At 36.5% G+C, this 19,591-nt stretch overlaps 1 non-coding gene across 1 annotated transcript; it reads right to left on the bottom strand.

The window, feature by feature from the left end:
* Window positions 1-54: 54 nt before the first annotated feature.
* Trnav-gac (transfer RNA valine (anticodon GAC)) lies at window positions 55-127 on the bottom strand. The gene has a single exon. It is a non-coding gene; the product is annotated as a tRNA-Val (tRNA).
* Between the last annotated feature and the right edge of the window lie 19,464 nt (window positions 128-19,591).

Genomic DNA, 19,591 nt, shown 5'->3' with positions numbered 1-19,591 from the left:
TGGAAACATAACATGCATAGGCAGATATACCAGAGAAAAAACTCCGGACATACCTGTCTGTGCGGGGACTTGAACCCCAGACCTCTCGCTTGTCGGGCGAGCGCTCTAACCACTGAGCTACACAGACTGTCCCTGATAAACAGGACTCAAGTCTGGTACTTATGGATATGAGCAGTCAAGGGTGAACAGTACAAACAACACATTACACACCAGTGTACGAGATCAATTAATGATGCTTACCCGCCAGCCTAATATAATCATACAAACAGAGGAACAGGCTTACGCATCATACACTGGAACATTCAAACATTCAAACTAGCGCACGAGATCAAATTAATGATGCTTAATCGTTATTCTTAATATATCAATATACAGGGGAAAGAAGAATTACGCATCGCACACTAGCACATTTAAACATGAATTTACAAATGGAAACATAACATGCATAGGCAGATATACCAGAGAAAAACTCCGGACATACCTGCCTGTGCGGGGACTTGAACCCCAGACCTCTCGCTTGTCGGGCGAGCGCTCTAACCACTGAGCTACACAGACTGTCCCTGATAAACAGGACTCAAGTCTGGTACTTATGGATATGAGCAGTCAAGGGTGAACAGTACAAACAACACATTACACACCAGTGTACGAGATCAATTAATGATGCTTACCCGCCAGCCTAATATAATCATACAAACAGAGGAAGAGGCTTACGCATCATACACTGAAACATGGAAACATTCAAACATTACAACTAGCGCACGAGATCAAATTAATGATGCTAAATCGTTATTCTTAATATATCAATATACAGGGGAAAGAAGAATTACGCATCGCACACTAGCACATTTAAACATGAATTTACAAATGGAAACATAACATGCATAGGCAGATATACCAGAGAAAAAACTCCGGACATACCTGCCTGTGCGGGGACTTGAACCCCAGACCTCTCGCTTGTCGGGCGAGCGCTCTAACCACTGAGCTACACAGACTGTCCCTGATAAACAGGACTCAAGTCTGGTACTTATGGATATGAGCAGTCAAGGGTGAACAGTACAAACAACACATTACACACCAGTGTACGAGATCAATTAATGATGCTTACCCGCCAGCCTAATATAATCATACAAACAGAAGAAGAGGCTTACGCATCATACACTGGAACATGGAAACATTCAAACATTACAACTAGCGCACGAGATCAAATTAATGATGCTTAATCGTTATTCTTAATATATCAATATACAGGGAAAGAAGAATTACGCATCCGACTAGCACATTTAAACACGAATTTACAAATGGAAACATAACATGCATAGGCAGATATACCAGAGAAAAAACTCCGGACATACCTGCCTGTGCGGGGACTTGAACCCCAGACCTCTCGCTTGTCGGGCGAGCGCTCTAACCACTGAGCTACACAGACTGTCCCTGATAAACAGGACTCAAGTCTGGTACTTATGGATATAAACAGTCAAGGGTGAACAGTACAAACAACACATTACACACCAGTGTACGAGATCAATTAATGATGCTTACCCGCGTCTAAGTTCATTAACCTAGGTGTGCAATATTTGTTTGTCTTTTAACATGTCTTGAGTGGCAAAGAGAACAATATTTACAATGATAAAAGCATTGACATGCACATGTATTTAATTTTACAGCAGAATGTGAAATATATATTTATCTTTTAATTTGTCGTAAGTGGAAAAAGAGAATCATTATACCTGTATCATGATAAAACAGTAAAAACAGTAAAACAAGTTTGTATTGTTGTGTAATTGATGAATTCTTTTGATTTCACGGAGGAACTCTTAATTGACAAACTTGATGCTATCATTGATTTACTGTAATGTTCTTCCCTAGTAAAAGTGGCACAATTGTGATTTTACCCTTTCGTTGTTAAGTAAGCATATCTCGAGATTAAAACAAGCAAATTGAATAGAATAAACGGCATTTGAGAGCTAAGACTACGCCCTTGACGTTGGTGTAAGCATTATGTCACAACGGTATTTCCTAATTGCCAAAGAGGGTGCTCTTCACTTGCACAATTTTTTAAGACGTGATCCGCAGCCTCAAGTCCCCACTTACTTAAAGATGAGAGTATTTATATACTATCAAATACCTAGAACTGCATAATGTTTGTGTGCATAATTTACACTTTTCTTTCAAAGTCTGTCGTTTCACAAAGACATCGTCGAATTTGTATTTTCTGTTTGTATTGAATCAAGAAATGACATTTGATATAGTCTAGTTCAATATTTAATTCAATTTAAACAGGACATTATCTCATCAGAAATCGTCAACAATTGTTAAGAATGATATTTTCAAATATTTGACCAATCTTCAAGCCATGTGAGTAGGTTTCATTATGTGAGTACAGTTTCGAGTTGTAAAAACTATATAAATTTAAATAAACAAAATCAAATCTAAATAAATATATATTTCAAATAATTTCCTATTCGTTGTGTTTGTGTTTGCATTAGATCTCTTGGTAGTAGTATGATAACTGATGTCCTCAGCTATGCATTCCGTGGAACTCGTAATGTAACAATTCTGTAAGAAATAGTCACTAATTTCTAATTTCTATATAAGTTCAACAGTAAAATAACATTAACAGTTTCAAACGTTAAGTGTCTTAGAGGTTATACACCACTAATAGGCCTGGGCGATACATGGAAATACGACGAATAACTATTTGTTTGCATGGCATCTAAAATCAATCAAATTGATCAAGTTATATAGCCAAAAAGTACTTTATAGGGTTTGATGCTTCAAAATGGTATATTTTTTCTCATTATATGACATTTTTGTTGTAATAGTACCAAAATTCATACGCACGGCTTCGGTTTTTAGTAAATATTCGCCCCGCCATATTGTAACTTTCAGCTTCTAACTGTGAGAGTTCTGAATATGAGAAAATTCCACCCGAAATTAGCCATTTTCCCATTATTTATTTGTTTTTAATGTTGAACCGCATACTTCTGCAAATCATACCCGCATCATAATATTTATGAAAAACATGACGAGAAGAACAAGTGCATTGCGCCAACTCCTCAAGTGGCCTCATGCTCAATACTACTTACATCAGCCTATCCTTACCTCTTTTATAGAGAATATACCTCCTTAAGGCGAGGGGTATGACAGGAGCTCTATTTGTCCAGTTATAGCCATTCATTCATTATAGCCATTCAGGTTTTCACTCTCCTGAGAAAATCGTGTGAACATGGGACGAAAATGGCACCCCTTATATTAAGCCTTAGGATCTCCTCTATACCTTACATCTTGTGTTTCAACTTGTCACAACATTTAAGTCAAACGCTGATAATTATGTCATAATCCCCTTTGACCCGTCTTAAAAATAAACTTTGCTGCTGTGGAATCGTAGTGTAGATGATATATACTGCGCCAAAAAAGTATCCGAACAAATATTTGGGTAAATTTATTTTTTTAAATAGATGCACTATCTAATCCGTGCACATTATGACACCCCGTTGAGAACAAAATGACCTCAAGAAGTAAAGTTACAAACATTTGATTAGACAAAGGTCCTGTTTTAAAATTGACAAACTGTCCTATTCAAGGCGAAAAGATTCCAACAAGCGTAACAAAGAGACACCATAGTTTTTTCAGTCAAGCTTTATTTAAAGCAGTAAGTTTTTATTTCAAGTTTTTCTTCTCTGTACGTTTCATAACATTTATTTTATTTTAAGCATTATGTCACAACGGTATTTCCTAATTGCCAAAGAGGGTGCTCTTCACTTGCACAATTTTTTAAGACGTGATCCGCAGCCTCAAGTCCCCACTTACTTAAAGATGAGAGTATTTATATACTATCAAATACCTAGAACTGCATAATGTTTGTGTGCATAATTTACACTTTTCTTTCAAAGTCTGTCGTTTCACAAAGACATCGTCGAATTTGTATTTTCTGTTTGTATTGAATCAAGAAATGACATTTGATATAGTCTAGTTCAATATTTAATTCAATTTAAACAGTTCTTTTGTTTCAGTTTTATTTTCTTCCTTTTGTTTTAAAGGAGTATTTCGTAATCCTAGCATCCACTTTTAATGACATTTTTTCAGTAGATATTCACGAAAAAAAAGCTTATTCTCAAAATTTCAGTTGATTACGATTTTGCGTTCGTGAGTTATGCATGATTATGTGTATTACACTCTTGTAATTAATTCAAATTTCACGATATTTTTACTAAACGAAACAATCTGTAAAAATTGTTTTGTAGATAAACATTATATAGCCAGAGGTTTCCAATGGTATAAAAATCTCAACTTTTTTGGTGAGAAAAGTGGGGTGGGGATGATACGGTGTATTACGAAATGCCCTTTTAAATTTAAATACCGCGTTTTTTTAAGCCGCGTATAAATTAGCCATCCACCACTCTCAAAGAAGTCTGGTCGGTGGATATTTGAATAGATCAGTTTGTCAATTTAAACCCGGACCTTTGTCTAACTAAATGCTTGTAACTTTATTTTTAACATTTAATTCAATGGGGTGTCATAATGTGCAGGATTAGATAGTACATTATATAAAGGAAATAAATTTGCCCAAATATGGTTTAGTTTTAAAATTAGGATTTTTATTTCCAAGTGTTCGGATACTTTTTGGCGCAGAACATAATGTTTTCGCCTACGTTACCGACCCGGGCCCGAATCCTGATGGGTTTCTTCCTCTCCGCTCTGCTTCCTTCTCTTATATCTATTTACGCATCTTCTATTCATGAACTTGAATTAAATATATTGATTATGTTCTCGTTTTTAATTATCCGAAGGGATCTTTCGGACAATCCAATTACTAGCATCAGCAACGGCTTTTTGCTAGAAATGCCAAAACTGATACAATTGTAAGTATCGCAGAAAATGAGTACTAAATTATACATGTACAAATATGTATTCTGCTATCCATTCAAATAAAGAAAGGTATATCATCTCCTTTACTAGCTATGATCATATCTTTTAATACTTGGAACCCATCTGACCCTGACATAACATAACATTCTTGACCTGCGTATGATGCAAAGTTATCGTGATATTTGCCACGATTGTTCGTTTAACGGGTTGGGCAATTTTAAATCGATTTGCGAAAAGTTTTTTGATACGTTCATTGATTTCTCAAAAAGTAAAAATCGCAGTTTAACAAATAACGCTTCAAATGAAAGCCATTATTGGGGGCTAATTGCTGTATCACTATGAAAGGCCTGGCACCAATATAAACATTTGTTTCGGTGACCCAAGTTCATGGTCATTTCCGCCCACGCACTTTTGTACAGATGGCCTGGAATTTCATATTTCGGTTTCAGCGATTGCCCGAAAAAGGTGGTATGTTTTTGAAAAGCGTTTCCGCTTGGAATGTAGATAGTTTATTGTTGCTATTACTCTTCGCGATTTTAACTTAGGCACTCTTTAGCCGACAATTTCACTGCATTTTACATATTTGAAATGTCGCTTGCATACCGATATTTTTAACCAAATCGGACTGCAGGTGATGAACATATTTTAAACTAGAATCAAAAGAACCAGCGTAGGCCCTCTCAAAATGTCCTTTTTGTGATAAAAATGACTGCTTTTTCCTTGTTTTTTATAACAAGGAAAAGTTTTACTTACCTCAAACTTCTCACGTGGTGTTGTCTCAGTGTCCGTTGCTGGTTGGTATTATTCCGATTAAGCGATTTTCATGATTTAGGCCTACTTAGCCTACATTTGACCAGATATTTGCCCACACAATGTATGATATATTACAAAAATGGCGCTGCATTCGGTGTCACATTAACACAAGGTTATACTGAGATGTGTGAGACTTTCTGACACTATATTCACGGTTTTTCTATTAGCTATTCAAACCTATGACAAATTTGGCTAGTTTGCGATGTTCAATACCATTTTCACCCTGATGTGGGAGTGACGTCACGTCAGTACTGTACGAATTTTATTAGGCGCAGCATCATTCGCTCAAAGCGCTGGTGTACATACGCACGCGCTTAAAGACGCCGCATAGATGCGCGAGCGAAACAGCCGTTTCAACGCGTTGACGTCACTGCCACATGGGGGGTAATAGATGACTATGAAACCTCAAACTCGCCCCTCGATAAAGGTTGGCAATTAAAGCAGGCCTCAGTTTAGCGAACTTTGCCTGTTTAATGCGATGCGAGTGCAAGCGCCGCCCTGACTGTGAACCGAATATGGGGTTAGGTTAGGCCTATATCATGGCCTCTAGGCCCTATGATTTATTTTTCGAAAAGGAAGCCTAATCCCGGAGCCTATTCAATTGAGAAGGGACTGGATTTTGTCATAATAATATAAATAAAAATTAGTACTTGTCGTCCATAACAAGAAGGAATGCCTCGCGATTTTTTGATATCCAGCCATAGTATTTTAATTGATTACACTGAACATGAAGCTATATCTTTACTAGCTTCATGCACTGAACATTTGCAGACCCGGCCTTCTACATGTAGTGAGTACCACATTAGATTGTGTTTACAAGAAATAATAAGCGCTGCATCCTCGAAATGTCTTATGCCAGCAGCTTTGATGATCAAATATTATCTACAATCACGCACCTGTGTTCAAGGCCTTTCTTTTATCTATTGACCTCACAAAGAAAGGATTAGAATTATCAGAATGCCGTCCCTGACCTGTTTCCACACATTATTAATGAGTCGGTAAGGGAACGTGCTACCGTCATACTTCAGTGGATACGTATGGCCACTACACAGTTCAATGGCCTTATTGTGATCTGGCGGGCGTTTTAAATGCACTGTCCCTGAACACAACATGACTGCGTGGGCATATTTCCGGGCAAGGAACAACGACGTCACATGTAATCCCAGTCTATAGTGTGATCAGAACATTATAGGCTGGTGGTCATTTATAGTACGATCAGTACGAAAAGTCCAATGCGATTTGTAATGTATTTTCTAAAATTAAAATTTTTGTAAGTTACACAGCTGAAGTTGTGAAAGGGTTGAAAGACTACAATATTACGGCATAAACAAGAATTTGTTCATTTGGTATTTATTCCTATAGTCACATCCCTTAAGTCAACAATTTTAGGTCATTATCCCAATTGCCCGGAACTTACAATTTGACATTTCACATGTACCTCAAGAATATTAAATTATTTACACAATTCTTTTTTCATAAAGAAATATTGAGAAGTGACCACAGTATATGACAATAAAGGCTTGACTCACAAATTAAAAACAATGTATTTCTTGTGTCAGGTCTTCAAAGCAGTTATCACTTGCACCATATCTATTTATTGCAATTCATTTATTTTGATATTTGTGTACTAAGGCTATATTGCAAACTATTATTATTAATATTATTATTATGATGATGATGATGATGAAATATTCAAAGTGAGTTATAAACATCAAAGTACGCTTTCCTGAAATGTGACATGTGTAATTTCCTTTTTATTGATAGATTCCTTTTTAATGTATCGTTGTCTACCATCAGAAATGGCAGTTTTAATGAAATGACGAACCTAGAGATATTGTAAGTGAAATTTCATTGGTTCTATACTCTTTAGTATACTATTCTTATATAACATTGGTATTTATATTTACGGTTTGTCGCTCAATTATAACAGTAATTAGTTTGTGTAGCATTATGTCCATAGGTTGCATATTTCAATTATACGTAGACCCATCCAAATGGTATTTTACAGTTTTGCGCTCTGTAATTTACATTAACTCATTAACATGCATATGCGCCATTAGACGAATATCTACGGTATTGCTGACAACTTTCCATCCCTAACATAATTTGGTTGCAAAGTTATTAGCTTTAACAGTCCCAATTTACTTGCGTTGTTAAAATCCATAAAGTATGCCTGTATCTCAATTTGATGATTGATCAGAAGTGTATTAGTGTGTTATAAAGAAGTGAAAAGCCAGCGTAATTTAATTTGCCTGTTTCTTATTTACATTGTAGGGTTTTTACAACTAAAACGAAGCGAATAGACTTTGACAGTGATGCACTACGTGGAATTGAAAACCTGTCGGAATTGTAAGAATATGTCATAATGATATTGTTTTTAAAACAGAGAAGCAAAAGTAAAACAATTTTGAAATTAATTTTATGATTCCTAAATACATTATAATTTATTATAATTGCAGCAGCCTTTAAGCGAAGGGTTCACAAAAATACCCCCTCCCTAAAATTACACAAACACTTCACGCATAACTTCACGCATATTTCGATGATTTGAAACATTTGAAACCATATGAAAAGAGGGAACATTTGGCTATCCACCTGACCATTTAAAAAAAATGTATCAAACATGGTGGACTATTGACTACTAAAGAATTTGAAGATGACCATTATTTTGTTTAATTTAACATTCAGATAAAAGACACATTTCCTGTTTACACAGGAACAATATCCTGTGTTTGTTGCCCAAATGTCTGCGTTTTTATTTATTTATTAGCCTGATTTAGAACATTCTTTCTCAACAGGTACGTCAGCGATCATAGGTTATGTTGCTACTTCAAACATGTAGAGACCTGTGCCGTATTGGAGGAACAACCAGTTTTATTCCAATGTGGAAGTATGATGCAAAACAACACACTCAGAGTTTTCATGTGGTTACTTGGACTGAGTGCTATATTTGGCAATGTTATTGTAATACTTTTTAAGATTAAGACAAAAGTAACCAATGTAGTTCAAATGACGCAAGCCATTTTGATCGCAAATCTCGCGCTTTCTGACCTATTTATGGGTATTTATATGTTACTATTGGCCATAGCTGACCTTTACTATGGGGAAGAATTCTACCAATTTTCAGATGATTGGCGGGTGAGCGTCCCGTGTAGAGTTGCTAGTGTTCTCACACTTCTCTCGAATGAAACGTCGCTTTTCTTGTTAACGTTTATAACAATAGACAGATTTTTGTGTCTTGTTTTCCCATTTAGTTCAAAGCATTTCACGAAGCTCTCCGTAATGTTGGTAGTAGTTGTAGTTTGGTGTTTTACCCTGCCTTTGAGTTTACTGGCTTCTATTTTTGCTGATACTGATTCTGATTTCTACGAACTGTCAGACGTGTGCATTGGTCTCCCTTTGATAACAAGACCAGCCGGTTACGAGATTAAATCTGGCCAGCAGGGGCACGATACATTGGGGCGTACTTTCAAAATACCTACACCCTCGGGGTATAAGAACTCTTGGTACTTTGCTCTGGTTACTTTTCTTGGTATCAATTTCTTTATGACGACCATGATAATTGTTTTGTACATCATCATATTTTTTTTTTAAGAAAAACTCGAAGAGCAGCTCAAAAATCACCCAAGGTGAAGCAAGAAGTTATCATGGCATTGCGCATGGCTGTAGTCGCTCTGACCAATTGTATGTGTTGGCTACCAGTGATCATTATTGGTATATTGTCCCAAACTGGTATTATTTCCGTTTCTCTGGATATGTACGTATGGTCTGTGGTTTTCATTTTGCCTATTAATGCATCACTCAACCCATACTTGTACACACTTTCTGATCTGATTAGTGATTGTATCAAAAAAGTGTGAGGTGGTTTACGAGCACAGTCTGGGGTCTAACGCTTTTTGAGGGACCCTGAATTGCACGTACGATACAAATCGCTGTTGAATTATATTTCATCTATTTGAACAAGTTTTACACTTGTACAGACTTGACATTTAATATGGAATATTTTTTCGCAAAATTCCCAGACTTGTTTGGACGGAGTATGCATAGACCGCACGGGCTAAATATTAATTGGGGTGTGTCGGGGGATGGTGTAAAATAATTGTTTGATGGAAAATGTGCTTTCCATATGTTTACATTTTTTGGTGCTCATAAGGTGCTCATTGCCTAAAATGGCGGATTTAGGGAAGCTGAATTTGAGCTTTGTGGGGGGACACAATTTCAGACTTTATGCAACATGGTTCTGTTATTATCAAATTTATTGGGGTTTGAGGTGATATTTATTAAACTTTGTCAACAACTGGCATTCATCACAGCTGAAATACACTTACAATGTACCAAGTTGTTGAACAGGGGAGGAGCTTAAAATGGGGCTCTCAGAAGCTGTACGTACTCAGAAAGTTTGAATGGCCCCCTGGGGTCAAATGTTATAAACTTACGGTACAAAAACAACTGTGTGGATTCCTGGTTGTCCAATGAACTCACACTGTTTCTTTGTGAAAAGTAAGTTTAATAACATATGGCCCCAGGAGACCATTCAAACTTTCTGAGTGCGTATCACTTTTAAGAGCCATATTTTTTAAAGCTCCTCCCACTTTCAAAACTGATAGATCACAGGTGCATTTCAGTTCAGTCGAACACTTATTGGTATTCAGGCTCAATAAAATCGCCTCACACCTCAATGAATTTGATAATATCGGAATAATGTTGCTCAAATTCAGAAATTTTACCCACACAAAAAACAAATTCCTTTTCCTTAAATCCGCCATTTTAGGCTTATTCACTACATTATGAGCGTCATAATGTAAATTAATGGAAAGCACATTTTCTGTCATACACTTATTTTACAGCATCCCCCGACACACCCCAATTGATATTTAACCCGTGCCGTTTATGCAGACCTCTACCAGACCAGTCTTGGAATTTTGCGAAAAAGTATTCCATATTAAATGTCAAGTCTGTACCTTATTAAATAGATCACAGTCCAAGGACATTTCATCTCAGCATATGTGATCTTTGCGCCCACCATTAGATGTCCATTTCTTGCACCTATAAGGTTAGCGTAAGCGCAATTGGAATTGAAATGTTAGATTTTATAGATTTTCCAAAACGTTATCCAAGATGTCATATGGCACGCAAATATTAACAAACGAAAGGATGATTACATGTTTATCTCTTCCTTTCTGGCGAGGCGAAACTGAGAACAAAGTAAAGTCTGATCAGGTATCAGATTCATGTCGTTAATTATTTCACTTCAACACCATTTGCACAAAATATATATGAAAATAACAAGTACGAATGCTAGTCATGATACACTAATAAAAACACAATGGCAACTTTATTTTGTCATATCATTTTCAGTTTACCATCAAAAGCAGTTGCAAAATATCAATACCATGACTATCGTATTTAATCTTTCTATAATCATCTAATACATTGGTTAAGTAGACAATGTCAGTTCATATCTTACATTCTACTTATATGGCAATCTTAAAATGTATTGATAAAGTTATAAATTCCGTCGAACGAAATAACTGTTGCGTATTCTTAGATATTAATAAGCCTATGACACCTTTCGTCACATCGTTTCGTTACATTACATAGAGTTATAGCATTTGTATAACTTTAGAGGAAATGTTTTAAAATGCTTCAAATACCGGGTGTCCCAAAAAAAAGGTTACATGTAGATTTTTGAAAACAATCTAAGTTAATGTTAACAAATATAAATGTCCTTTTCATGACATAATGTATGTACCCTCTACTAGTACCCCTGTGAATGTCAAGTTCACAACGTACGTATTTAGCTCACATTCCACACATTCCTGAGCAAGCTGTTTATCATGTTTACGTGACATAATGCAACACAAGGTTCGCTGCCAGTACACAGTGCATATGGCGGGTCATTTGAGGATGTCCAGCCATAGCATGGCAGGCGGGGGGCAGGCGCAGTATATTATTTTGTTGAACAGATAATTAAACTTGTTCAGTTTTACTTTGAGAGTTCGGTCAGAAAATGGACAATATTCTTACAGTATATAACACAGCAGCGATTTCAACTAAACAAACTCCAAGCAAAGCCTAAATGCAAATTGTTATTAATTTTATTATGTTGATGGCAGGAGATGCAGCGTGCAGAAATGCCTTCACCAAAAAGTGTTCCTCTCTAATGACCATCTTTATTTTGACTAACAAGAGTCAAGAAGCTCTATAAGATATTTGCAATATTTAATTGTCAGTGTGGTTCTTTAGTGCAAAAAGTTTTTCAACCATGAAAAAAAGAGAGAAATAAAAATAATTATATAGAAAAATAGAGCACAAAGTTGTGCTTGTGTTTAACTTTCGTTGTGCAATATTTTGATGATCAGTTACTCTTGACACCCCTGTCATCTTGCGCTCATAAGTTAAGTTGCTTTAAAGATACATGTTGTACGTAGTTGAAACTTGGCAGACAATTACAAGAATGACGAATAAATAATACGTGAAAAAATGACAGTGTTTTGTTATACCATCGCAAAATGTGGTTCATTTTCTACATGTAACCTTTTATGGGACACCTTGTATTACTCCTTAAACTGTATGTTTATGTCGAATCTTGTATAATTTTTAAAAATATAAGACAATACCGTATTATGGGCAATACCCCAATTATATATTGTTTTTGTATGTTCCTGACATCGTATATACTCCCACCATTATTTAATTCGTTTGATAGTGGTATACCTTTAACAGTAATCACTAAAGGTGAAGTGAGCTGGAGGTACGTGCAATTATTCTTTTTTAATAAATATCATCTAAGATAAATCTTATGCTACCAACAAAATATTTTGCAGTATATTATAAAACAAGACATACATTAATATGACACATATTTTTAAATATCATTTCAACAGTAATTACATGTAGTTGCAACTCTTTTCTTTAAGAAGAAGAAAATAAAGTGATCGCATCTTCTCTTGTCTATCAAACTTTTGGCTTTCCCTCGTCTAACACGCCCTCTGAATTTTCTATACTAAACATATTATGGCGTTTTTTTATTCATTCGAACGGTAGACGAAAGTTAAGCTAATCAATCAATACACGGATTTAGATCCGTATGCATTAAAACAAGTTAGACCAGGTCTAACTTTAGACTTGGTCTAACTATGGAGATTAGTATACGGAATTTACTTACCTTATTCTATATTATTGTAGATTCTGGTGAGTGCAAATACATGCAGCTTAATATTAGATACCTGCCGTTTAATTGTTGGACTTTGCTAGTAGTAAAGGAGGAAAAGGGATCCCTCCCTAAGTCTAACCTTCATAGTTATACCAGGTCTAAAGTTAGACCTGGTCGAACTTGTTTTGTGCATACGGACCTTAAGGGTTTCTCAACCAGAATATTGTGGGAAGGAATTTCGGCAAAAACAGGATTCCTTTAGAGAAACCCGAAATCCACGTTTTCAATACCATTCAAGACGTACACTATCAGATTCTTATTACTGCCATTCCATAGGTACACTGCCATGCAGCTACTTCATTGGTACTTAGAATCACATGTACAATACACACATTGGTACTGGAATGGTACTGTACTGGTAATCTAGAATAGCTGCGTAGCAGTGTACCCTTGGGGTGGAAGTAATAGGAAACTGAAATTAGGATCACCGCAAAATGTAAATGATGACAATATAATAGGGAAACCACTTTCCTATATCTTTAGATTCACAAATCGCTTTCGACCTCATATGATAATCTCATGGTCAGGAACCCATATTAGACTGCATTTAGTGTATTGAACAGTCATGGACAAAAGTTTGTAATATTTTAATTTTTGTATCAAATGCAGTTTTCAATCATATTAGGAACAGATTTATTGTTCTGGAGTAGTGCTCAGTTGAATTTAATTGAAATATATGAATGTCCTTTGATGTTTACATCACACAGTTTGTCAATTAAACAAAGAATTACCTGAGGAAGCGCATTACAATGGAAGGATCACACAATCGCAAAACTTTTTGGTGGTCTCTAAATGAGATTAAAGACACTAGCAAACTTAATTGTTTGAACAAAAAATTACATGCTCAGATAAGAATCTTGCTTGAGAAAACACATCTCAATATTTGGTGTGTCCACCCCTTGCCAGCTCAAGGTCATTTACGCGATGTGACATTCCCTCGACCATGTTTGCCAAGACACAGTAAAAGCTGCGTCGGCAGTGTGATGATGAATACAAAAGTAAAAAGTAGGAAACTACCGTGAAGTATATAAAATTGGGCGAGCTTTCGGCCATAGGCCTTTTCATAGCCATGATATAATACTTATATATAAAATTGGGCGAGCTTTCGGTTATAGGCCTTTTTATAGCCATGATATAATACTTGTCAAGTATTATATCATGGCTATGAAAAAGGCTTATGGCCGAAAGCTCGCCCAATTTTATATACTTCACGGTAGTTTCCTACTTTTTACTTTTGTATTCATGTTTGCCAAGGTCCCTTGTGTAATATCTCGCCAACAAGCAATGAGGGCGTGTCTAAGTTCCTGCAGGGTGATTGGTTGGTTGTCCATGCTACCTATCCTGCAGGATACTTCTGCCCATACGTTCTCTATAGGGTTCATATCCGGGCTCAAAGCCGACCAGTCCAGGTGTTCTACAATCTCATTTTCAAGGAATTCCCTCACGCGTAGGGCTCTGTGCGCCGTGGTGTCATCCTGGATCACGAAATCGTTCCCGAAGTCTCTTCTTGTAAACGGAAGCATAACTGTATCGAGAACATACAGGTATTGGTCCTGGTTCATGTGTCCTTCTAGCATGTAGAGGTGTGATTTCGACCTACTGTGAAATGCTCCCCATACTGTGATTCCACCACCATCTCCATGGACTCTAGGAAGGATACAATCCTCAAGCAGGGCTTGACCAACCTGTCTTCGGACCTTGAACCGGTCATCTTTTCTGTAGAGGAGGAACCGGGCTTCTTCACTGAAGATCACATTACGCCAGTGGCCTACTGTCAAATCCCTATGTCTCTGTGACCAAACCAAAGCGCGCATGCCGATGTCCTTGCAGAATTATCGGCTTTCTCATTGGTCATCTTGCGCGAAAACCTGCACTAACCAGTCTATTGTTCACAAGTTTCCTGGTAACAGGCGCGTTTATGGACCTCAGCCATTCTGTTCGTAGCCGAGATGCAGAATTCATGCGGCCATTGCGGCAAAGTCTCAGGAGAGATCGGTCTTCCCTGGCGCTTGTCTTTCGGGGCCGACCTGAGCTTGGTCTAGGTGTTGTAGTTCCGGTCTCTCGACGTCTCTTCAAAAATTTAGAGACTGCTCCTTATGTAATTCCTAAAGCGGCACCAATATTCTTCCGTTTGTAGCCGCGATTACGTAAGTCAATGACGCGGGCGTATAACTCTGCGCTCAACTCGTACCCCATGATCAGTAATATCGTATACAACAGACATATGCAACAAAGAAAAACTGGTTTCTTCACACCATAATGCAAAAGCCAATGTAACCTTATGAATCATATCGCTAAAATAACTGCGAAAAGGATGCCCGATGGTTCATTGGTCAGGCATAAGAAGCCATTGTCCTACATTAGGTATTGTGTGATTTGGAATGGTACCTAAGACCTTCACAGACACCTGTGATCCATTTTGCATGGCTGCCGGGTCATTGATGGTAAGAAATTTGCACTTAAAAACAGGGTTATGCAAAAAAATATAAATATTCCAAACTTTTGTCCATGACTGTATTTTCTGTATTTTAAACCTTCCAGATACAAGATTATTCATTACATGTAGTGTTTCACAAATTTACATTCATATTTACAATATACAATAAAGGACATGTACAACTATTTATAACAATTTCGGGCGAATCTGTATTACCATTCAAACGATTCAGGTAGTATAACTTACTTATGATAGGTGATATTCATTACATAACAAACTGTGAATAACCTTCCACTGGACCACTCTATACTAAAGAATACGCAACATTGCTACCGCTAAAAAATCTACTCACATGTAATGCTATACTGCAGATTATATCTATTATCTCAGAAACAAATGTTTACACGACACGTATCTCAGAAATATAGTGGTAATATTACAATACAATTACTTGCATAATGTACTTCACTGTTGTTTGATGTGATCATTATTTTATAAGATTTTATAACAAAACGTTATGTTCAATTTTAGACCTGGAAAATACCGACAGCAATCACTATAACATACATTTGTAGCTATTTTTAACATTTTCATATCTTTATCAACTTGTTTATCTTTTTCTGTTTTTTGTTGTAATTTGAATTCTATAACCTGTATTTTTGTGCAAATTGAGGGCGCTATTTACATATATTTTTAATTTCATTTAGCCAAATGATATAAGGTATACCTTACCGTATTTCTTGATATAGAGGTTTTGAAAAGTTCCTTGTGTCTACCCCTTGTAAAGACAAAAACAAGATGTAAGATAAATAGCGCCATCAGTGTTCAACTTTTCTTTAAAATAACTACATTTTACATGCCACCAAACATCCGTGTATTTGAATAATATTATTTACGGCGCTACACATAGAAGTGATATATCTTTTGGTAATCACTAAAGGCTCCTGAAGTGAGTCAGCGTAAGTTAATATTAAATATTAAATGCTACAATTTTGTTTCGCTTTGTTCGTTTCATATCTAAGATTACATTACTGTATGCTACCAACCAAGTATATCGGAAAACAAGACATGTATCTTAGAAATATAGAGTAATAATATAATGAAATTATTTGCAGGATTATAGTACAATTATTTGCTACTCTACTCTTCTTTAAGATGAATAATATAAAGCGATCTCATCTTAATCATATAATAATAAATGTGCAGTGAGTTAGAAGAATAAGATTGATAACAGTATAATAATTCATTTACATACAAACAGATCAACAGTTTATACACATTCCTCTGCTCAAAATTATATTCTAATTGTTATCATTTGTAAACGGTAATTTTATCATATATTACTAAGCGTGAAATGAGTTAGAAAAATAAGATTGATTACAGCATAATGCTGTAATCAATCTTATTCTTTTAACTCGATAATAATTCGAATTGTTATCATTTGTAAACGCTTAAAATCTGAAGAATGTTAACTAAAAGTCACCTGCAAGAAATTAACCATACATATTTTTTCAATGGTTAGCCTATAAACATTTTGTATGAAGTTGTTGTAGGTGACGTCACGGGTGCCCCGTGAATTGAAGGAATCGAACCAAGGTGCTCTTTATTAACCTGGATTGACTCGTATACATCGGACACCATCATTTTGTAATAATAGACAGGAGGCTGTGGTTTGTGTCTGATAGCGGGAAATAGCCTTAGTCAAAAATCGGTTTGTAAAAAAACGTTGCAGTGTTGCCGAAGTGCTATTCGGGAAGGCATGTCATATATATTGGTAAGTCACCATAACTTTTCTTCATAATTATACTGCTGGAAAATACGTCATTACCCTTTTGAGTTCTAGATGAGTTAATTCATTAATACAGCGCCTTTCACGTGGTGTATCAAAGCGCTTTATAATGTCTGTAAAATCATATAATGACCATTAAATGTTTAGTACAAAAAATCATTCTCCAAACTTGAGTTCAATTTTTTTAAGTAATTCAGTTCAATGGACAACCAGGAATCCGCGCAGTTGTTTTTGTACCGTAAGTTTATAACATTTGATCCCAAAGGGCCATTCAAACATTCTGAGTATGTACCACGTTCAAGAGCCATATTTAAACTCCTCCTTTTCAAAGAATTGGTACATGTCATGTGCATTTGACGAATACCAATTGCTGGCGAAGTTTAGGAAATATCACCTTAAACCCCAATAAATTTGAGAATAACAGAACAATATTGCATAAATTCCTCACAAAGCTCAAATTCAGCCTCCTTAAATCTGCCATTTTAGGCAAATTCACTACATTATGAGCACCTTAATGTAAACTCGTGGAAAGCACATTTTCTTATCAAACAATTTTTTACACCATCTCCCGACACACCCCAATAAATATATCGCCCGTGCGTTTTATTCAGACCCCTTTCAGACTTGTCTTGGCACTTCGTGAAGAAATATTCCATACTTCATGTCAAGTCTGTATATTTATATAAAGTGCTTCCTGATTTTGACGATTACTAAAGATGGTCTGTGATTGAGTGCTAAGAGAATAAGATGTGCTTCAAATTTTACAATTTTCGCAATATAATAGGAAATCCCATCAATATTACTGTGGTGCAAGTATATGCACCTACAACAGATGCACCTGATCATAGAGTTATATGAGATGATCCAGGGAGCTAAAGACAGTATTCCAAAGAGAGACCTGCTCATTGTACTGTGTGATTGGAATGAAAAGAGCAGTGAAAAGTCAAACATTTTAGGCAAACATGGGCTTGGAACCTGAAATGAACGTGAAGACAGACTGTATGATTTCTGTGCGACAAATAACTTGGTCATCGGAAACACACTTTTCGAACATCATCCACGGAGGCTATGGACTTGGTCAAGCCCTGGTGACAGAACGAGAAATCAGATTGACTAAATCATGGTTCAGAAGAGATGGAGGTCAACACTCCAAAATGTAAGGACAAGACCAAGTGCAGATTGTGGTAACAACCAGCAAAGGAAGTACGCCACCAATCAGGTATCATGTTGATAACATTCCGGTTCAGTATTCTGTTGAGGTAAAGAACAAGTTTGAACAGTTAATGAAAGTAAATGAATATGAACAGACACCAAATGAACTGTGGGAGGACATAAACGAAACATTAAAGAATACAGCCAAGAAATACATCCCGAAGAAAAGGAGAAGAAATCAACCCTGGATACCACAACACAAACTGGATTTAGCTGACAGCAGGAAAAAAGCAAAAGCAGGAAGATAAGAGGAACTTCATCGAAAGAAAATGTCAGGAAATTGAGAGATGCAAAGGTTATTCGAAAGCAGCCTTTGGTATAGCAAAGGAGTTAACAAAGAAGTGGGTTCCAACAATGGATGTAATAAATGATGCAAATGGCATTACGCTAACTGAAAGTGAAGATATCAAGAAAAGGTGGGTGGATAATAGCGTCAAACTGTTTGAGGCACAAGACCAAAAAGACTATACTCGCAGTGAAATTATGAAAGAGGAGCCGCCACCACTTCGATCAGAAGTGGAACAGGCAATGAATCAAATGAAGAACACAAAGTCACCTGGCATTGATGAAATACTAGCAGAGTTATGGAAAGCGGCAGGCAAGGAAATTGTTGACATAATATGGCGTTTATGGTGTCGCATATGGAAGGAACGAGAAGGATGGGATTCGCTGGTCACATTATTGATCTTATTAGTCAACTATATGAGGACCAGGAATCTGCAGTCAGGACATGTAATGGAGATACCGAATGGTTCAAGATTGGAAGAGGGCTGAGACAAGGCTGCATTTTGTCTCCAAACCTGTTTAACATTTATTCAGAAGACATCATGAGAGAAGCTTTGGACGGGTTTACTGGTGGAGTCAAATTTGGCGGTAGCAGTATCACAAATCTACGCTATGCTGATGATACCACCCTAATATGCAGTATAGAGAGGAACTGTTGGCCCTTTTGAAAAGCATCAAGGAAGCCAGAGAGGAGAAAGCCCTTCTTCTATACGCTAAAAAGCTAAAGACTAAAGTAATGGTAATTGATAGAAACGGAACTGGAGAGGAGGCTGTTGGGAGTATCTTGGAACGACAAGAAGACAAACATCTGGGTCCTGAAAGATTGGCACAGACTTGAACATCAGAGAGTCCATCATTGAGAGGAAATTGCGCTACTTTGGCAACATTGTAAGAATGTATGGTAGAGTTGAGAAGCAGATTCTTCAGGGAGCTGTGGAAACGGGACGTCCATCAACATCTTGAACAAACG

This window comes from Amphiura filiformis, chromosome 2, assembly GCF_039555335.1.
Source record: "Amphiura filiformis chromosome 2, Afil_fr2py, whole genome shotgun sequence".
Classification (NCBI taxonomy): Eukaryota; Metazoa; Echinodermata; class Ophiuroidea; order Amphilepidida; family Amphiuridae; genus Amphiura; species Amphiura filiformis.
The sequence above is the reverse complement of the archived record's forward strand: the minus strand, read 5'-3'. Positions and strand labels throughout refer to the sequence as shown.